General features: G+C 42.3%; 1 pseudogene; it reads left to right on the top strand.

Moving 5' to 3' along the window:
* Positions 1-341: 341 nt before the first annotated feature.
* Positions 342-816, top strand: LOC132424295 (large ribosomal subunit protein uL23 pseudogene; annotated as a pseudogene).
* Positions 817-19,637: the final 18,821 nt, after the last annotated feature.

Raw genomic sequence — 19,637 nt, 5'->3', positions numbered from 1 at the left:
TATAACTGATTCACTTTGTTATAAAGCAGAAACTAACACACCATTGTAAAGCAATTATACTCCAAAAAAGCTGTTAAAATATATATATATATATATATAATATATACACACAGAATGCATATGTACGTACACATACTACTATATATAAAGTAGGTAAACAGCAAGGACCCACTGTATACCACAGAGAACTATACTCAGTATCTTGTAATAACCTATAATGGAAAAGAATCTGACCGAATCACTTTGCTGTATACTTGAAACTAACACAACATTGTAAATTAACTGTACTTCAATAACAATTAAATAAATAAATAAATAATAAGTGACCCCTTTTCACAAAGATGGCGCCGAAGGCGAAGAAGGAAGCCCCTGCTCCTCTGAAAGCCCAAGCCAAAACAAAGGCTTTGAAGGCCAAGAAAGCAGTGTTGAAAGGCAGCGTCCACGGCCACGAAAAAAAAGGAGATCCAGACGTCACACATCTTCGGACGGTGCAAAGCACTGCAGCTCAGGAGGCAGCCCAAATATCCTCGGAAGAGCGCCCCTAGGAGAAACAAGCTTGACCACTATGCCATCACCAAGTTCCCCCTCACCAGCGAGTAAGCCATGAAGAAAATAGAAGACAACAACACACCGGTGTTCATTGTGGATGTCAAGGCCAACAAACACCAAGCTGAATAGGCTGTGAAGAAGCTCTATGACATTGACATGGCCAGAGTCAACACCCTGATCAGGCCTGATGGAGAGAAGAAGGCATATGTTCCACTGGCTCCTGAGTATGATGCTTAGGATGTTGCCAGCAAAATTGGGGTCATCTAAACTGAGTCCAGCTGGCTAATTCTACACATAAAAGTTTTTGCTATAAAATAATAAATAAAAAATAAAAGTAAGTGAAAAATGGGGGAGTGGGGATAAAAGAGACTCTTAATTAAAGCATCCGTATAATTTATTGTCCTAACTGGAACATGTCAGGAATGAAAAGGAACAGTATTAATAATTTTAACGGCTACAGGCCTAAGCCGGTGCTGTGCTGGGCAGTCCTGGATGTATGGTCCCTCTACTTTTAACCAGCAGGTTTCAAATATCAGACTAATGTGATTTAAGATTTGTTACAAAAACAGGAAACGAAGAGAACAACTTGTAAGTGAGAACGTTTAGATCACTAAGCAACCAGTTGTTTTTAAGTCTGAAAAGAACCAGTCCCAAATCATCGCCATAACCACTGATCCATCTGGATCAGAAGTCACAAACTGATGGCCTGGGGTTGGATCCAGCCTGCAGATGTGTTTGCTTTGGCCCGCAACGTATTGGGTTACAGAGCGCTTTTCTTAAAACTTTGAGTTTGTTGCCAACATTTCCAAGATGAAAGATGTCATGTTCAAATCCAGATTCCTAGCTTCCCTTGAAACACTTGAGGAGTATTAAGAGCAGCACACATTCTCACATGGCAACTGACTAGAGCAGAGCATTCTCTCACTAATCCACCCCAGTCCTCATCTCCCTCCAGTGATTTCTTTTCTTTTTTTTTTTTTTTTTTTTCTATCCAGTGACTTCTGATGCTGGGCTGCTGTGCTTGGTTCCTTCTTTGACTCCTACAGATACTTGACTTTTCAACCTTCATACTAGATCAAGCTCTCATCATCAGAACAAAGAAAGTGAGGTTGGCTGCAGAAGCTAGCGTTTTATAAACAATTGAAAATAGAAATCAGGCAACCCAGATAATAAATGGGGAAATTGTGAAGAATTGGTAGGGGATATAGTATTACTCCTCTTTAAATAGGCCTAACAACAACAACAGCAACAAAACCTAATTCTGTTCAGAAAATTCCCCTTTAATTTTTCTACATTTCGGATCATTCCATATTTCCCAAGTAATATAGCCTGAACTACACCAGTAGAGCTTCCAGAAATTCTCTTACTAAAAAATATAATAGCTAATCTACATCCCATTGGCAAAATGCACAGTTGAAGGCCCAGCCCAATGACTGCTGCCCACCCTTGCTTCTCTCAACAAGCCCGGAACATCACTGGGTGTGTGATTGTTAGCAAATCTTCATTAATTACAAGCCTCATAAACAGCTGTGCAATGTGGGATGTTGGGGAGAGACAGCTCCTGTCTTCATAAGAGAGAGTTTGGAACTAAAAGAGGTTCTTAGCTAGAAGGCATTCCAAAATAGGATGAGTTGTTTTGAAAGTATAGAGAATAGCATCAGAGAGCACAGATGTTCATCCCAGAGATTGGTACCCAAACAACAACTGAAAAAACTTTCACTCTTTAGCACAAAGGAAATGGAGAGCTATAATTGGTTTCACAGCCAAATTATGGAAGCTTACATGTTTTGGAAAAAATATATTACTGACAGAAGTATCTATGGCCTGAAAAGGTGTCTCTTCTGAGGCATAGGACTATGTTTGCCTGTGTACTGTTGGTCCTAATCCAAGCAGCAGAGCTCTCAGAGACCAGTTTAGGAACCTTTATTTTCTACTGGTTTCCTTATGAAATCCCCACTGCAGCCAGGCTGCTGTCTACTCTTGTCCCCATATAGACTATTGAAAATGCCTTGGCCTCTCCCACTGTCTCTGGATTTCCACTTAACATTTCATCTGTATTAGTGTGTTAGGGTAGGGATGAATGACATTCTTGCTACTAAAACAGAGAGTTAGGGCCTGTTTAGAGAACCATCTTAAACACTTCGTGGTCATTCATAGAATTGAAAGCTATGGAATGATTAAGAGAAGTGAGATAGAGCTGTAAAGAATAGTATGAATCCCTAGCCCAAATTGCTCTGTGAAAAATTTGCAGAATACATATTACCATTTTATTCATCCTATATAGTCATTGTCTCCAATTCCTTTCTTCCTACTGTCTCCTTCAAACCCACTCCAAAGAGATCTTTATCTCCACCATCACAACCCCAACTGCTTACGTCAAATAGCTTCTGTGTTACTGAATCAAATGATCACTTATCTGACTTGGCCTATAATCAATATTTGACACATCTGATCATCCCTTCCTTCTTGAAACACCTCCCTCACTTGGCTTCCTGGACACCACCCTCTCCTGTATTTCCTCCTTTCTCACTGTTTCTCAGTCTCCTTTGCTAATTCTTGCAAATCTCTAAGACTTCTAAATATTGGGGTGCCAGGACTTCCTTAGTGGTGCAGTGGTTAAGAATCCACCCGCCAATGCAGGGGACACGGGTTCAAGTCCTGGTCTGGGAAGATCCCATATGGCGTGAAGCAACTAAGCCCGTGCACCACAACTACTGAGCCTACGCTCTAGAGGCTGCGAGCCACAACTACTGAGCCCATGTGCCACAACTACTGAGCCCACGCGCCTAGAGCCTGAGCACTGCAACGAAGATAGCCCCCGCTTGCCACAACTAAAGAAAGCCCACACACTGCAATGAAGACCGAACGCACCCAAAAAATTTTTTTAGTTAAAAAATAAATAAATATTGGGGTGCCAAAGATGGGCTTTAAACCTCTTCTTTTCTACCGTTAAATTCATTTCTTGGTGATCTCATCCAGTCTCAAGGCTTTAAATACTGTCCCTATGCTGATGACTCAAATCCGACTGCCTGCTCAACCACTCCACCCAAATGTCTAAAGGCATCTTTAATTTAACATTCCCAAAATCGAGTTCCTGATTTTCCCATAGACACACACACATACTAAAAACCTTCCCTTTCCACAGTCTTCTGTAACTCAGTTCATGAAAACTGCATTGCAGTTATTCCAGTTCAGAAACTTGTCAACCCTGACCTCTTGCTTTCTCTCACCTGGACATCTAATCCAGAAGAAACCTCTGTTGGCTCTACCTTCAGAATCAATCCACAATCTTGACTACTCACCGCCTTTTCTGCTACGTACTTCTTTGTCAAAGTCACTATGAGCTCTTGCCTGCCTCACAGCAACAGCCTCCTAACATCCGGCCGCTGCCAGCCTCCTTCAGTCTGGTCTCAACACAGAAACCATAATGATCCACTTAAAATATGTCAGATCAACTTACTCTGCTCAAAACCTAACAGGGCCTTCCACTTCACAGAGAATAAAAGCCAAAGGCCTTAAACTTGTTAGCAAGAACCTGAAGGCTCAGTCACCCAACTCCTTCCCCAGCTCCCAGCATTTCTCAATCACTCTGACCGCTCCTACTCTCCCCTCATTCATTCTGCTTCAGACTCACAGAAATTTGTGCTCTTTGAACATGCAGGTCACTTGCTGTTCCCTCTGTTTAGAATGTCCTTTCTCTAGATGACCTCTTACAAGTCTTGGCTCAAATGTCACCTTCAATTAGAACTGTTCTCTGACCACTCTGTTTGTTTCCTATTTATCCTCAGGATTCATTTTTTTTTGCACAGCACTTACGATCTTTTCAAATACCATATAAGACATTTATTTATTTAGTTTTATCTCTGTCTGCATCCCCTAGAAGGTAAGCTCCATGAAGGCAAGGATCTTTGTTCACTTCTTTCAATGCCTAATCCCCAGTGTATTCAATTAATATCTGTTAAACAGAGAAATTAATTTATATAATATGATGTATTTTCTATGGAATGTGCATATATGTGTATCTCTCCAAATCTAGTTTAGCTCTAGGGAGAGTAGTGAGTGGGGAAAGGGTGAATGGGCTCATGATTGGTGTGGGTGGAAAGTCTATCAATAGAGTATTGATACTTTACCCTTGTAAGGATTGTTTCAAGTTTTTAAACATGATATAGTCATTAATTACTTTTTATGTAAGGGGATATTATTTGTTAGTAATTACCTAATATATCACAGGTACATACTATGTAGCCCCTATCTGCTGCTCCCCTACTCCAGCTACAGCTGATTGGACCAGAGTCTAATTAGATTGGACCAATCTAATTCAAAGTGGAAAAAAATCAGATCAACTCTTCCAAAAATTTGGAATAGGGTCGTGGAGAGATTAAGTCAGTCAGACTACTGTGAAGACTGGAACTACAGGCCATGTAGAATTTGAGACCATTATAAACCAACACCATATGTAAAGTGAATTTTTGGAGAGACGGAAAAAAAGATAAGTAAGGAAAGAAAGCTTATGAGAGGAGAGGAACAGGAGAATAGATAGAGCAGATGTGTAGAGACAGAGATGCATGTGGCCTCCTACTTTTCAGTGCCATCCACATGCAGAACGTAAGCTCTGTTTCCTTACGCTCTTTCCTATCAATAAACACCCTTTAACATGAACTACTTTAAATAGAATTGGATTCCTTGCAATGTTAGACTCTTAACTTAAATATCCAATACATTTTCCATGGTATAAAATAAGGCAATATCCCAACATTTGAAGAAAATTATAAAATACAAAAAACAATATTCTCAATGCTGAATCCACTGCTTTTAATAAAAAAGTATAAGAAGGGTAAAACCAAGGCTGATTCTTGCCTTTGCAGGATTGCTCATATCCACATTAATTTGCATACCCTCATTATTTAATTTTAAGTTTCATCACTATTAAAGCTCTTCTTTAATATTTATTTAGCAAAAGCTCCTTAATTCTGCCATACATTCCCATCAATTAAGACAGATATTTTGACCCTAAATATCCCAAACTCTTGGTGAGGAGAGCTGTATGTAATTTACTATTAATAATAAAGTACATAAATTTACAAATTATTTCTCTTTTTTGTAAACTCAAACAGTTGTAGTTCCTTGCATTCCCACATGCATTCATCAGCAGAAGAGAAAGTGCTGGGGTTACAGGTAAATCTACAGGTGTCACACATTATCCTCAGCCTGTATTACTATGTACCAACCCATCACCTGAAATATCCAAAGGGAGGATGTGACACAAGTGTGAATTTCATATTGCCACCTTCCTAATATACAGGTCAGTTACTCAGAAACGCATTCTCTGGCCCCACCAAAAAGTTCCTATCACGTTATTCCTTCTCACTTAGTATTCATTTATTATCATCTGATACTTTTCTTGTTTGTTTTGTCTTTCTTTCCCACTGGAACATAGATCTATGAGAGCTGGAACCCAAAATGCCTGTTTTATTCATCAACATTTCCCTAGTACTTTAGAGTATGTTGTACCTGGCACAAAATGGGCACTGAGCAAATACTTGAACACATCAAGCTAGTTCCTGACCAGGACCTTTATATGTTCTTTCCTCAGCCGGAATCCCCTACCCCTTATTCTTCTCATAGCTAATTCCTGCACATCGTTTGGGTCTCAGCTCAAACGCTGACACTTCAGAAAGGCCACTGATTACGCAAGCCTCTCCACCCCTCAAGGCTTTCTCTAACACATTATCTTATTTTGGTTTAACAGAGCACTTAAGACTATCTGAAGTTCCATTTTATATGTGTTCTTTCCGTGTTTATTATCTTTGCCTGTCTTCCCACTAGAATGTAATTTCCACAAGGAACTTTGACTTGTTTATCACCTTGTCTCCAGAACCTAGAAGAGGGCCTGGCACTTAGGAGGCAGGCAATAAATATTTGTTGAGTGAATGAAAGGTTGAAAACTGCAGTTTTAAAATATATGTCCACACATGGTATCACTGTTCTTCAGTACTGGGATACAAACAACAAACTGCTATATGTGCAAGTAATTTTTTTAACAATTAAAATTTCACATATAATATAGATCAAAAGATTGCCAAATTATATTGCAGATGGATTTAGAATCCTGGTTGGGTACAAGTGGTATATGATCAGTAGCTGGTTCAACTTTGACTAACCTCACTAATAGTTTCCAAGAGAAAATCTTCCTCTCTTTCCTTGTATGGATTGGAAGCTGAAATTGCAAAGGAGACGATGCTACAAATGAAACCACAACCAGTCAAACTTGGCAAATCGGTGCCACTGTCCAAAGTATTTGTGTGGGCAAACAGACAAAATTCCTAAAGGAAAAAAAATTCCAATTCTAAAAAGCACCTCCCCATGCCTACATCCCCAAACAGAATTAAGTTCCACTACTCAACAGTGTCAGAGCTAAAGGCAAGGGGTTTCCTCCTCAGAGCCAGAAAATCACAATTACAACCACCTCAAGTTGTCGGTAACTGACTTGGCCCATAGGAGGCAGACCAAAACTGTCAAATGTGGAGACATTCACCCCGCTCCCCCCCAAGACAGTTCTATTTTACAGTCCCACAGTCCTCCCCCTACAACCATTTCCTATGTACCTATGGACACCTGTGAGATCTCCCCTCCACTCATCACCTCTTGAAACTATTTTCTGATTACCTTCATTTAGTCAACCATTAGGACAGTCAGACAACAAATACTTATTGAACATACATTATGTAGCTGACACAGTTTGTGTAGTAAAAACACATCAGTAAAGAAAACAGAGAAAAATGCTCGCCCGCATGGAGCTTACATTCTAAGCACCTCACATTCACTTAAAAACAGAAAAATAGAGATATACTGAACAGTAGGCATTTGATAGAGATGACTACATAAATTCATAGATAACATAAACAGAACAACAGTTGGTACATAAACACGTGGTTATCCAGTATCTTCCAGAGAACTCAGATTTGCATCACTAAAGAGAATATTTGGGATACGAATCAGGTATGTTGCTTTCTGATTGTTTTCCTGTAACATTATGTGTGCCTGTTATCTTCACTATAGGTTTTCCTCGGGCAGAAAATATATCCTTCATTTCCTTTGTACTGTGTTCAGGGGGCAAGTTGTACAGTGCCCCCAAATATACTATGAGTTCATTAACTGTTTGTTAAATAATACATTGCACTTATATAGTGATTTTAAACTTTGTGAAAGGCACTTTCATGTGAGTTATTATTACTAACATCATGCACTTATTCATACTCTAATGCTAGATCAAGAAGAAGACAGTGAATTTCAGTAAGGGAACTGGTGGTAACACAAGCAGTATGTTTGAGACAACTAGCCTTGCTTGCTAAGAACCAGTCCAGTGTTCTTCTTCTTATTGTTGCTGTTGTTTTTCTGAATCTCTACTAAAGTCCAGACACTAGAAAGCACAGGAATCAGGCAATTTAAAATCATAGCAATGGAAACCAGAGAAAGAAAAGAAAACTTGGGTTCAGAGAAAAGCCCAAATCCAAAGGCAAAGTCTAGGGCTTTAGTTAGTGATTTTTAAACTGCATTTAATTAAAATACACATTCCTGGGAATTCCCTGGCAGTCCAGTGGTTAAGACTCCGTGCTTTCACTGCAGAGGGCGTGGTTTCAATCCCTGGTCGGGGAACTAAGATCCCACAAGCAATGCAGCGCAGCCGAAAAGATAAAAAATAAAATAAAATGCACATTCCTGATGAACACCCTGACCCAGCCATTCTGATTCATTAGATCTGGAGTAAAGTCCAGGAATATGAATTTTTACAAACATCCCCCAGATGATTCTGAGGCAAACCCTCTGGGAAACGTTTACTTGATGGCAAAGGTTGGACTAAGGAAGGTCAGTCGGTTCACTGCATGGCTTCCAAAGCTTGGCATGTTCAGCTATGGTTTGGTACCAGAAGTCTGTTGCAGCAGGCATAGCATAGTGATAAGAAAAGCCACCATTTCTGAGTGCTATCAAGAGAACCACAGCTACTGGAGATGTACGGACCAGGATCTAGCCCCGGGAAGGAAAGGACTAGAATAGTTCTAACGTTCTAGTCTCAGCGTAAGGTCTAGCGCTGTTTTGTACCCTAGGGGAGATCTGAGTCCCAGGCAGGAAAATCTGGCATAGCCAGCTCATGTAGAGTCCCAATCTATGGGAAGATCAGGTTAGGAGGAAGGTAAGTTTGCCATTTTGAAGGGTTTACTGGTTCTCATCCCTAATATTGCAGACCTGGCTAGACAATGAGGAAGGGCGACATAATCTAAAAACAGAGACCTACTCTGAAAACCCAAGACTGAAAATCATTATTCAACTCCAAGTTCCACAATGAATTGAAGCTGAGGAGGCTGATATGTTTTCTACATCCAGCAGGAATGGCCCAGAAATGAAGTCTGAAGGGCAGATATGCTATAAAGGAAGAAACAATGAGGTAGGGGTTAACCCTGAACTTCAAGAGTCCACATCTCCCACCAGGAAAGTGGATGGCCCAGCATTATGCTCTAGCAATAATCTCATTTTAAAATCTATAGCAATCATTATTTTCCCCACATACTGAGAAAGGTTCTATCATAATCAGTGCACAAAACAACTACAAGCAGAAAGTAACAACTAGATCTTTCCATAGATCTCAAAACAATTAGATGGCAAACATTCAAGTAACTGCAAGTTTAAATTATTAAGCAATATTTTTCCTTGCAAGGTGTTAGGAATTGACATCTAACATATAGGGGTATCTGGAACAATACTGGCATTTATTTAATCCAGGTGGAGTATTTTTATACATGTGAAAACCCAGATTAAAAGAGGTTCATTGGCTTTTCCATGTATACACATAGGTAGTCCAAGATGAAGGAAATAAACCTCCACCTTTTAAATTTTAAATTCCAAACATTTTCATTCTAACTTTTGACTTCTCTGCTGATAGATGAATGGATAGATAGACACTTTAGTGGGATTTTCCTGGCTTTTTTTTTTTACTATTTGATTAAGAAAAAATTTAATTATTTACAGAAGTAGAGAGAATATTATCATGAACCCCCAAGTACCCATCACCCAGCAATAAAAATCTTGATTCTTCCTACACTCACTCACCACCCCTCACCCAAGATTATTTGAAGCGAATTCTAGACATCATACTATTTCATCCATAAAGAGTTTGGCATAGATTTCTAAGGGATCAGTACTCTGTTTTAAAAAATTAACCACAGCATACGGCTTCATACAATTTAAGGAGATAAGAAAACATTACACTTAAGTCACAGTGCACGAATTCATATTTATTATTGTATCGATAATTGGGGGGTTGCCTTGGGTAGTTTGAAGCTGAAATCCAATGCACATCGGTGATAGTTTTCAAGTACAATGGTTTTTCCATACCAGCACAAGTTCATATTATTGTTTTATAAAAGAAATTTGTAGTCATCACATTTTCCCAAACTCAGAAACTTTTGAGTAAATTATTCTGATTCCACTCTGACTACTAGACTCTGGGAATTGTGAGATTTCCCACTTGAAGCTTCCATCTTCATTGATTATGATGATAATCAACTGAATTATTCTTTTCCTCTTGAGAACTACAGAGCTCCTTGATTCCAGTGGCTAATAAAGGCTCTGGTATTGGAAGCAAAACTGTTAAAAGGATCAAGAATAGCAACCTAAAAGCTCAAACCAGGCAGTGTTTCAGAAAAACACACTAGTTGCTTTGAAAAAACCACTCGGCTTTGTAGCAAACGTTAACTATATATTAGTTAAATAATAAATATTTACATATTAAATAATATGTCTAGAATGTGCTTTAAAATAATCCTGGGGGAGAATAGTGGATGGAAATATAGACAAATTCAAATTGGCTATGAGATGATAAATATTGATGTTGGGTGAGGAAGATTTATTACATTATTCTCTCTACTTTTGTATATGCTAGAAATTGTTCAGAATGAAGACTTTATTTTACAGACAGGATAGGAATCACATGAAAATGACAAAACCAAGTCCTCAAACACATTTTGCAACCCCTCCTGCCTGAATCTACTCATCCAAACAGCCAGCAAGTACTAATGAGACTGGTCTGGGTTGTGCCACTTTCCAAGTGACCCAAGGAACGGCAACAAAGGAGAAAAAAGAGGAATCTGAAATAACATATAAAATGACCAGTTATTTCTACATCTTTGATTAGCTACAGGTTAGTCCTACTTAGAGCTTCTAAAACACTTGAATGCAACCCGTTTTGGAGAAAATTAATTATTCCTTGGTTTCATGGGGTGACTATGAAATAGTATAAGGAGGACATAAAATTTCCTTAGAAAATACTGCCAGAGAATAAAGTCAGTCTCAGGGAAAGGAAAAACATGGCTCAACCGCTTAACATTTCAGAACAGATAGAAAAGTTATGGGAAAAAAAGTAGTCAGTATGCTGAAATTTTTATAGTAAATAATTTTAAAACAATAAAAATGAACAAATGAACCGTCATAAAAAGGCGAAAAAGGCTTTTTTGTTAGTGACAAGGGACTCTGTATTAGATCAAACAAATAATGGAAGAGAGAGAAATCCTGCACAATTCTGCAAAGTGTGAATGTCCTGGCGACGAGTGTCCTCTTTTCAAATATTTGTCTGGAGTTGTCAGAACTTGGTCTCTGCTTGGTCTGACCCACTTCAACCATAAAAATGGACACTCTCATAGCTGAAAAGCTCTGACCAGCCCTAAGACCCAGCATTCACAGAGCTTAAGCTCATCTATGGGAGCCCAGGTTAGCTGGCTATAGATGGGCACTCGGACAAAACTGCCCCCAAAAGACAAAAGCCTGGAGAGGATTCAGGAAGCAATCTCTCAAACCCACTGCACCACTCCAAGAAAGGTCTTTTGAAAATGTCATATTGCCTTAGGTTTCAGAGCCAGGGAGAGGGGAAGAGAAAAGGCAGGAGGTAAGGGGAGGGAATGGAGGAAAGGAGAGTATGAAGGAGAGAGAAGGAAAAGTTTTTGATGTGAAATTTTGCTCTGATTTTGTAAATCAGCAAGTGATCAAAACGTCAAACATTGCCCAATCAAATTTTGTTTATGCCTCTCTTATGACAAATACCATATCTTACCTTACATTTTGTTTAATTCTATGTGTCTCTCCTATTATATTCCTGGAGGGAAGAAAGCATTTGGATTTTTTTTTTTTTTGAAATGCCATAGTCTCAATAACAACGACCATACTTTAAAGTTTGTTGCTTTAATTAATTAATCAATTAATTGGTCCAGTCAAATGCAGTCAGCTGATAGGTAAGTAACAAGCTACAGCTGCAAAACCTGTAGCTTGAATAATATACTCAATATATTTAGCTCTTCACACTGATCCAGCCATAAGAGTGTGCAGGAGAATTGTGTTTTCCTCTTATTTTTGTTATTTTACATAGTGGGATTTGTAAATTCAGTGAATTAATACATGTAGCAAACATATATTTGCATATGGCCAGAACTTAAAGTTCACAATTCCCAAATGCATGCCCTTAAACAATTGAATTTAATAATGTTTCCATCTCCTAAGTACCCTCTGCCCCAGGTTTATGAAAATATTCTTTGTAATTCACATAAACAAAACATTAGGAATGTATGTTATTTCCTTTTCAAGATAAGAGAGAAAGATAGGTTTCCTGTATCCGCCCCCCCCCAGCCCTGCCCCGTTTAATAGAATGCATATTTCTAAAACAGGACTCACAAAGAAAACCTTAACGATGAGGTTTTACAATAGGAATTGCTAGTCGATTGCATTTATATCCAAATCAGTTAAGTAGACTTCCCTGATTTAGTTTTTTCACAAATAAAATTCTACCTTTAAAAGTTTTTAAAATGTTAATCTATAAGTAAGAGTAAGTAAGACCACTGCTTTAAGAACTATATAAAAATTTAGTGAGCATCTTATCTAGGGCACTGATTTCACAAGTGAAAAAGCTAAGATCCAAGGATATCAACTGACTTTACCAGGTCAGCAAGTGAAATCATGACTGAGGCAGCACCAAAAATCACATAAACCCCATACGATACCATCCAACTTGTACAAATTACTATGTGAAGATACACATACACACATAATGACCTTGAAATTTGGCACTTCAATTCAATTATTGCCTTAAATCTGTAAATATTTATTGATTCAGGAACTATAACAATATTAGCTGACTTTTTTAATCTAATGAATATTTTAAGGTTTTTCTCAGCCAGAGTATAATATACATAGTCCAGAAAACATCTTAGACCCATAAATTTCATCCTACTGTACCAAAAAAGAGCAGAGCTCTCTGGAAATATTTATAGTATATAAAAGTAGTAGCAAGTAAAATAGAAACTGAAGTTGTTGAATACTGATTAACTGTTGTCCTTAACTTCAAATATTTTTTATTACAGTTAACACACACTTTTAGAATTTTAAACAAAAGTCTAGGTATTACAAGCCATAAAAACGGGTAATAATAATTAAGGAGAAAAAAGGTTGGACCCTGGACCTTTGTTTTTATTTACCCTAAGGTTCCTTTTTATTTTTCTTTTTGTGTGCGGGTATCTCTTTTCAAACACTTTTAACACACAATTCCTGGAAATCTTTATTGGTGCGTGTTTGTGGAATTTCGTACATTTATTAATGTGACCTTTTAATCTTTTTTTAAATTCTCTATAAAGATTTCAATACTACAAATATATTTACACTTTGTTTAAGAATGAGCTCCATTTTTCCTCATATTTTACAAAATAGTTGCTGTCCACTTCTGAGAAATCAGTATATACTTTGTTAAACGTTTATCATATAATTACTGGTTAAAAATAAATTACTGATTTCAGAATAAAATGGTCACCATCACACTTCTGAATCAAAAGCTGGCTACAGGGCTCTAAAAGTTTCAAAAGAAAAATTAAAGTTCAGTCCATTCTTTTTCTGTCTGTGAAACTCTAAACAAATTACCTGCCATTTAAGTACTTTTCAGGATATTTCTAACCTCCTATAGATATAACTAGAGAAGCTTTGTGTTCTGACTATCAAATACATTCTGTATTCATATGTATGAAGATAATTTTATATTTGTGAGAGCCTCTATTTACTGACTATATGCAGTGATATATATGAGTTTTATTTTTATATTCAGGATCTTCCAAATGGCTAATTCAACTAGCCAATTTCAAGGAAATTATTTATGACAAATAAGATAATATTTAAGACGTTTGAATTTGTGGATTATTATTTCCACTTACATAAAAATTGTCTTAATATGGCTGGGTTTTTGTTTAATTCTAATTTCACTTTCTTCTTTTTTTCAGAAAATCACTTCACCATCACCTGTGGAATTTATCATACTGCATGATTTTTTTTTTTTCCCTTTGCAGGGAAGAGCCCAAGAGAGAATTCGCCTCACAATGACCCCGCTGTGCCCTCTGTTTACTCGGCAGTGATCCTCAGAGAAAGGGTTTTTGAAAATGTATTAGAGCTAGAACCAAGACCTGGTGTGATTTTGAAGAAGTTTTTGCCGCTTAAAATTCTATTTTGAGCTAGATACTATATGTCTAATTCCTTTTAAAACAAAAGAAAAAAGGAGAGCTGCTTTCGATGCTACAAATGAAAGGTTTCGTTGCTGATACCGAATTGCACTGCTCATTTATCTTGGCCCTATCGGTGTACGTGGGGTTTTCCCCCCTCTTTTTACTCAACAACAACAATAATAATATCAGATCTCTGGCTAAGGATCTAATCCAATGGAATGGGTGCTATGAACATCCTATATCCAGGTTTAGGACGCAATGCCCATCCCCATCTCATCCCCTTGGGTGCTGGAGATGATTGAACTCCTCAAGCTTGAATCTACAGATGCGAGTCTCGCAGGAACAAATATTGGCGCGTCCACCAAGAACCTCCCAAACCAGGTACAAAATGAGGAGCCCACACCTACGGAAGGGTACACCCAGGGGGCGGACCTGGACGCTGGAGGGTGCGAAGTTGCTAACTATGCTTTGAGAAACCAAATCATTGTTTCCCACTCCACTTTTTTTTTCTCTTCTTTTCCCGCTCCCCACACCTATATATATATATATATATATATATATATATATATATATATATATATATATATCTCAAAATCAGTTCCCGCCTGAAAAGCTTGAGCTTTCTTCGCAATATTTGGCGCCTGATAATTAATGACGCTCGCGCCGGGTGCCTCATGGCCGGGGCTCGGGCCACCAGGAGCCCCTGACGTCAGCGACAGCGCTGCCTGCGTCAGGTCCAGAGCAGCCCCCGGGTGGCCGGGCCCCAGGCAGCTGTGGCTGCAGGGAGGGAGCCCGGGGCAGGGCCGGAGGAAACCCCAGAAGGGGCGAAAGGGGCTGCCCCCGCGCCCACCAAAAAGTCCTGCCGCAGGCGGAACCGCAGTGCCCGCTGCTTCCGGACACACGCGGGCACCGAGACTCGAGACCGCGTGTGGAGGCCCCAAGCCAGGGGGAGACTCGCGGGGCTGGACGTGGGTGGGCGGTCTAGACAGAGGGCCAAAGAAACTCGGACAAGTCCTCAAGCGGCGGGCGCTTCCTCCCTTCCACTCTTTATAAAAGTCAACGGTAGATTGTTTCCACCGACTCCAAAAGCGGAACTTAAAATGAAATAGACCCGCCTTTTCTACCTCAAACTTGACACAACTTGGACGTCGGTGATCCGGGGAGTTTCTCCCCCAAACACCGCTCGCTGGTGCTCCAAACCTGGGGAAGAAGGATGCTGGGACCCGCCACTGGGGGGAAATGAACTCGATCTCGCAGTCGACCAGCCACAACTTTTCCTCTCTCTTTCCTCTCCCAACATTTCCCTCTTCCCCCAACTCTCCTCTTCACCCTAAGACCAGCTTTTGCAACCCTCCCAAGCCAGGGCCATTCTCAAGATTCTGGAGAGGTGTGGTTTCTCCAAAGGGGGTCAGGACCTCTGTCCCGAAAAGTGTTCCACCCGCTCAGTTGCCCTTGTCCTAAAGATGGGGACCCGAGTTTGGCGAGCCGTCAGTCTGTGAGTGGGGCTAGGTCTATAGAACTCGGTCTGGAATGAATCCTGTAGCTCTCGTGGGCCCTGTCTGGATTTCTTCATCGCAGGTCTGGGAGAATCACTTCTCTCCCCTAGAATCCTTGCTTTTAAACTCTTTTTTTTTTTTTCATGATAGATAGTGTCTTTCTCGCTTAATTTTCCATCCTTGTATCCACATCCAGAGGACAGAGGGGAGTGGAGGCAGAGACTCCCCGAGCAAAGATTTGAGGCCGAAAACTGCTTCGCGTACGTTTTCGCCTGGAATAAATTCTGGTCCCAGCAACGGCCTCTGGGCAGCGCCAGCAAAACCCAGCAGCGGAAGCCAACACTCAGGTGCAGAAAACTGCCTCTGTCACTGCGATCCTCCCCCAGGACGGTAGCTGAAGGAAATAGCCGTTGCAGGACTGCGGGACACAGCAAGAACACGATTTCCCTTCGTCTCCCCTCTTCCCCCCAAGAGTGGCTGGGAACTCCGGCAGGAGCGATTCTCCCCCTCTACAATTCAGAGCACTTCGCGGGCTCTGTTATTAGGAGAAAGAGAAGAAAAACATTTTCTGGGGGGGGATTTTTTTAAATTTTAAGTTGGAGCTCTATTGCCAACTTAAATAAAATACCTTTCCCAAATCAGTAAATACCGCGGGAGCCGCCGCATCCTCCAATTGGCCTCCCATTCCACTGCCACTGCGCAGCCGAGTCCCCAACTCCAGCCCGCTGGGGAGCTGCAGGTTCCGCCGCCGCGCGCCAGGCCCGGGTCCCTGCGGCCAGCCTGCCTTCCCTTTCTGGGCTCTGAAGTCTGGACACGAGTCGAACCAAATTAAATCGAGACGCGTCAACTTGTAAACGGCTTTAAAATCTGTGACTCTCCCCTCCGTATGTGCCCCACTGCCTGGCGGATATAAATTGTCACATTCTAGCATCTCCAGAGAGTAAAAGAGAAAAAAATTATACACATGTGTATATTATGTATATATGTATAATATATTGTGTGTGTGTGTGTGTGTATATATATATATATATATATACATTAACTGTGACACTGTCTTCACAACTTTGCCTCGCGTTAGGATTTAATACAACAGAATTCACTAGAACGAGATGATTAGCCTTATTTATAAGCATTACTTAAAAGTGGCAACTTGGAGGATTTCAGGAATTATTCAAAGAAGATTTAGGGGTTTTATTTTGTTTGTTTGTTAAGGAGCTAGGAATGTGCCTTTTACCCAGTGTTCTTCGCTGCCCTTTTCAGGCAGCAATCGGCTCTCCTGACACTTGGTTAAGCCTCAGGACTTAAAAAGATCATTTCCTCGTACACTAATTTGAGCGAAATCTGGATTCAGAGTGTGGGTTTACACGCCCAGCTCGAATGTCTAATGTATCAAATCCTCGTTAACGAACGGCCCGCTCCGTGGCCGTGTCAGCCAAAGGTCAGCCCCGTGCAACAGGGCAGCGCGGTTCAAAAGCACTCTTCCAGCGCCCTGCCTCCCCCTCCCCCCCCAAAAAAATTCCATCTTGCACATTTCAGTAATAGAGCGCGCGGAGTCCCAATGAGAAATGCCAAGCTTGTTTTTCTTTCTTCCTTTCTTCCCTCACACTAGTGACTTGTAAACGACCTGTCCTAAGGCAACTACTGAAAAATTAAGTTTATTTTTTTCCAGTAGGAAGGGAGGGGAGTTAGTGGACAAGGTAATTGTCGAGATGCCCTCAAGAGGCACGTATATTTGAGAAGTTGTGACTCTTAGAAATCTTCACTTAAAATAGTAATAATAATACTAACTTCACAGAATTCAAATGGAAACCATAAGTAAACTTTGTTGGGGACCTTAGGGATTAGAAACTGCTTAGGGGAAGGGGCACTTCTCCTCCCCCGCTCCCCTCCCCCAACACACACACACACACACACACACACACACACACACACACACACTGTAGAGACCAGCAGAAAGCTTATTCTTAAAAGATAGCTTTAGTGGCTGTCCACAGGGACAAAGAGGATCCAGGAGAGCGAGGCTGGACCCTCTTCGGTCCCTCCTCACTGGGGAGCCCCGCGACATCTCTGACTACCTTGGGGTGCTCGGCGTTCCTACACACCAGCCGCAGAGGCCAGGCTGGCGCGGCTGCTCCACGTCAGCCCAACTTCTCGGCGCGCGCCTCGGGCCCCTCGCGCACACGCAGCCGCGGGCCGACTCCGCCGGGAAGGTGGCGGGACGGGGTGGGGGAAAGAACGCGACTTACCGGGTCTGGGGTCTAGATTTCGGGCAAGGTTGGCAGCAGAGTGAGGCCGGGCAGACAGTCAGTCCTACCGGAGACGGGCAGTTTGGGCAGGGACTGAGGCGCGGCTGGGGCGGGGGAAAGGGGGAGGGAAGGAAAACGCCTGTCCGGTTTGGGGTCCCTCGTTCCTTGGCCCCGGCCCGCGCCCCCCGCCCCCGCTATCGCCTCCGCAGACCAAACTCGGCCTGGCCCGGGGAGGCCCCAGAGCCCGCCTCGCCGCCTGAAGTCAAAGCCTCCGGGCCTCAGGGACTCTGGCGCCGACCCCGGGGGCGCTGGGGTGTCAGGGGCGGGGAAGGGGCGTCCCCGCTCTCTGGCCCGGAGAGGGCAACCGCGTCGCCGGCACGGACGCGGCGGCCAAGCGCGGGAGCCCCAAGTTCGCCGCGCCGGGCTGCCGGCTTGCAGACCCCGGCCTGCTCCCGCCCCCGCCCCTCCTTTCCCTCTAGCCCCCCGCCAAATGCAAAGGGTTCTTTGGGCCTTGGCCTTTTGGGCAAGAACGCAGGAACCCACGCTGGGTTAGAGCTGCCCTGAGCGAGCCCAACACAGGTCTTCATAACTAGCGTGGAGTTCGTAGAGTCTAGATCGCCCCCCTCTCCCAACATATTAAAACATAAAAGGACCCAACTCGGGAATGGGTTTCCTGTGGGGTGGCCCTTGTGGCGGGGATTCGGTGGATGGAAGGTCTCTTCGCCCCTAACTAGACGCCCGGTGCTCTGTCCTCCGGGGACCTCGGACAAGAGAACTCTGGTGAGCCAGCCCCTTTCCACCGAGTCCCTGGGACCAGTCCCAGGCGGATTGGCTTCTGCCAGGCCTCCCTGGGCCAGGTCCCCGGCAGCTCTTCTCGGGCCACCCCTAGGTTATTGAGCTCCCAGACTCGGATGCTGGGTGGGAGGACAGGATTTTTCCTAACAGGAACGTTTTCAAAACCCCTCTGCCACACCTCCAGGTTCAAAGCTGAAGACGTGGCGAGTGGTGGCTGTCAGGTGAAATGATGCTATGGCCCCCGGATCTCAGAACTGGCAGGAATGAAGCTGGCCCTGGATTAGCTGCAGTGCGAACCAAGCAGTGACAAAAGGCCGCTCCTGTTAGCAGTGAGGGAAGTGAGAGGCGTGGGCCCCATGGAATGGGTCTGTCCCTCCAGCTGAAAGTAAAATCCAGAGGAGGATTGGAACCTGTCTGGCAGCCATTTTCTGATGTCATGGGACCTAGGATTTTTGACCAAGACACCCAAAAGCATAACTCTATAGACAGTGGTGTGAGGATAGAGTGCCCCAGGGACTCTCCACTACCCCTCCCTTTGTTTACAGGTGTTGGTCACTCTACCATACATATTAGGCACTTGCTCTGGAAATGTCAGTACATTGACCACAAAATATTATGCAATGTGCAGACCCCCAGGAATGTCACCAGGAGGGGAAAGCAATAGCTCAGTGCCTGAACTCTGTGTTTCCCTCACCACACCCTACACTTCCCAGGTCTCGTGGCCAGGGCAGTTCCTCTACCAGTTGTCACGTTTGCACCATGTAAGCACGTTTGAACTCAACAGGACTATACCAGCTCTTAAACATGTGCGAGCTAATGAGTCTTATTTGGGAAGGGTCGAGAGAAAACCCTAGAGCAAGCGTTCAAGCAAGCGGTTGATAGCCCCCCGCATGAGTGGGTAGGGGCTGGGGGACAGCCAGAGACAGGAATAGGAACCCGGAGAGAGAAAGGAAAAGGGGGAGAAAGAGAGAGACAGACAAAGACAGGGGACACTCAAGCCTGGATCAGAGCAAAGAAAGAGGGTGGAC

Source organism: Delphinus delphis, chromosome 4 (assembly GCF_949987515.2).
Source record: "Delphinus delphis chromosome 4, mDelDel1.2, whole genome shotgun sequence".
NCBI lineage: Eukaryota > Metazoa > Chordata > Mammalia > Artiodactyla > Delphinidae > Delphinus > Delphinus delphis.
This window is presented reverse-complemented; position numbering and strand designations above follow the sequence as displayed.